Genomic DNA, 3,062 nt, shown 5'->3' with positions numbered 1-3,062 from the left:
GAAAGCCCGTTTTCCTCTTATTTTTTCTCTGGAGACAAAAAAGGACGTTTTGGTTATAGATTGTTTTGAGTTGATGAACGGGGTTAGAAGTTGGATTTGGAGGTGGCGTAGGACTCCTACCACTGTCCAGCAAAGGTTGGAATTGGAAGAATGTGTATTACTAATTTCAAATGTGGGGTCGTTGGACATTCCAGACGTTTGGAATTGGAAGGGTGTTGATGGATCGACTGCTGCTTTCTTGACGAAGACACTCAGGTGGGAGATTGACAACGTGGATCGGCAGCCTGTTGATGATGATACATGGCATAAATGGGTTCCCATAAAGGTAAATTGCTTTATATGCGTTTAGTCCTAGATCGGAATCCTCAATTCATCTTAGGTTAATTGTAGTATGTCTAGATGGGTATGGTCTATCATACTCAATTGGATAAAGGTTTCTTATCTTGGTGATTTTGGCTTAGTGAAAGAACTTTTGGAATATCCAGGTAAACATAAAAGAATTGTGGGTGAATGTCAGGTTGTGAAAGCTATTGCTGTTGCGACGTGTTGGGCGATTTGAATATCTCGAAACGACATGATTTTTAACCAAAAAGCGTTCTCCATTGCCAAAGTGATAAATGATATTAAAGTGACTTCTTTTCTTTGGGTCAAACATAGAGGCAAAATTCCTTCACTAGATTGGGAGAGGTGGTGCAAATTTAGTTTTATTAACTTTCCCTTATAATGTTTTGGAGTAACTTTGTAGGTTTGGTGGTTGTTTTTATTTTTGTTTCCGTTTATTTGAACGTTTGTATTTGTGTAGGGCTCTTGTCTTCTTGTGAGATGCCTTTTCGTCGGTTTATTATATATGGCCTTTCAAAAAAAAATGTAATATGTATTCATCATTATGTTTTATGTATTAGATAATTTGTTGTATTTTATCATTATATTTACATATTATACACAACGATGTTGTTAATATTAAAAAAAAACACAATGATTTGAAAGACACAATGACAAAAAAAATAATAATAAAAAAACCCACAATGATGAAAAAAGACAAAATACAAACAAAAAGACATAATTACCTATTTTTTATTTTAATTATATAACAAATTCATACTCATATTGTGATTTTTTGTAAGAAAAAAATATATCACATGAAAAACTTATAATAGAAGTTTTAAAATGATGAGAAAATTGATATGTGACTTGTATGCGTAGAAAGAAAATATGTACTATTACTTTTATACTATTTTATGTTTGGTTTACAATTGACACATACTAATTAATTACGGAGTATAACTTTTCATACGTTTTATTTTTGTAATATTTTGTAACCATATTTAATAATAGCTCGTTCAAAAAGATTCGTTTATTTGAAAAAAAAAAGGTAACTTATAATATTTCTTACGCAGTCTAAGGGTTTGGGAAATATTAATCAAAAGTCAAAACATAACAATAACACACTGGTGAATCATCCCATAATCTAGAGAAGAAGATCAATTGCATTCTACGTTTCCTTCACTCTAATCCGATCCATATCAATTTAACCACCTAACAGCCACTCGCAAATCACAAATCTGAACCAACTCACACTCCACCATCACCGATCCACTGACCTAGGGCACCGGTGACTATGACCAGACCTTTAAAGTCTTCACCAAGAAGACCTACATTCATTCACCTCATCTGCGCCGCTACTGTCTTCTCTCTCCTTGTGTTCGTTCTTCAATCGGTTTTCTTCACCGGTAACCTAATTTCGTTTTCAGCTTAATTTAACTGATTGCTGTTTAATCGTGTGTTCCGGTTTCTGTTAGGTACTCGAACTAAGTTACTTAATGCTGAAGATGTTCAGATCTTAACTGATTTCCAGTCTGACGTTCAGCAATGCGTTGTAAGTGTTAGCTTCTTCATTACTCTTTGTTTTATATATACATGAAGGTTTATGAGTTAATGTAGTAGGTGGTTATGTTGTGTCAAATTGTTGTGTGAATTTGAAGTGCTGACTGCTGGTGTGATGTTTGCTAGTTTTTCTAGGTATTGTTGTATCGAAAATAGGCAGATCGCTGCATACCGGTTTCTGTTATGTACTTATGTTCGGTGTATAGTGTTCTAAGTGGATGATTTTGAGCTTTTAGCTGACTACTTTGTGAATGTGTTATGTATATGGTTGCTGCTACATATATAGTTCACTATTGTTTGAAGGTTTGAAACTTTTTAGGTAAGTGTTAGCTTAACTGATTTTCAGTCTGACGTTTAGCAACGCGTGGTAAGTGTTAGCTTTTTCATTACTATTTGTTTTATATATACATGTAGATTTATGAGTTAATGTAGTGGGTAGTTATGTTGCGTCAAATTATTGTGTGAATTTGAAGGTGCTGACGTCTGGTGATATGTTTGCTAGTTTTTTAGGTATTGCTGTATCGAAATTAGGCAGATCACTGCATACCGTTGATTATATGTTTGGTATACAATGTTAATTTTCTCAACCACCCATACCCTAAATGTAAGGGGCTTTTTAGGTATATTATATCCAAATTAGGCAGATCACTGCATACCGTTTATTATAGGTTTGGTATATTAGCATACAGTGTACTAACCGGTCAATTTTGAACTTAGTGAACTTTTAGCTGAATACATACTTGTTCCAATGTGGGCATGGATTAGGTGGTTATTAGTCTCTAAGAGCACAATTTTTGAATGTTTACTTAGTATGTGTTATTAGTTATGTGTGCGACTGCTGTTTCATATACAATCCAGTATTGTTTATCTGCTCAATATAATGATGCTAATTCTTAGTGACATTGTCAAATGTCAATCAAGGCAAACAGAGGATTTGGACTTACTGCACATATCATTGACCATTGCAGTTGATTCTTAAGTTTCCTGAAGGGACAAACAGCACCTGGGTATATCTCTCTCTTTTTCTGTATCTATGATCTCTCTCCCTCTCTCATGTATTCAGAAATTGACCACTGAATTTTGTGTTCACTTGCAGTTGAACCCACAGTTTAAAACTTATGAGCCTTGGAGTACAAATATGATGTTTGTGAGGCAGTTCTTTTGTGGGAACAGGTTAA

At 34.3% G+C, this 3,062-nt stretch overlaps 1 long non-coding RNA gene across 1 annotated transcript; it reads left to right on the top strand.

Moving 5' to 3' along the window:
- Positions 1–1,471: 1,471 nt before the first annotated feature.
- On the top strand, positions 1,472–2,850 carry LOC143602828 (uncharacterized). The gene is made up of 3 exons (XR_013147924.1): positions 1,472–1,730; positions 1,800–1,876; positions 2,806–2,850. It is a non-coding gene; the product is annotated as an uncharacterized LOC143602828 (long non-coding RNA).
- The last annotated feature ends 212 nt before the right edge of the window (positions 2,851–3,062 follow it).

The sequence above is a fragment of the Bidens hawaiensis genome, unplaced genomic scaffold (assembly GCF_021521415.1).
Source record: "Bidens hawaiensis isolate Kalapana, Puna unplaced genomic scaffold, B.hawaiensis_p1.1 tig00059906_1, whole genome shotgun sequence".
In the NCBI taxonomy this organism is placed as follows: domain Eukaryota; kingdom Viridiplantae; phylum Streptophyta; class Magnoliopsida; order Asterales; family Asteraceae; genus Bidens; species Bidens hawaiensis.
This window is presented reverse-complemented; position numbering and strand designations above follow the sequence as displayed.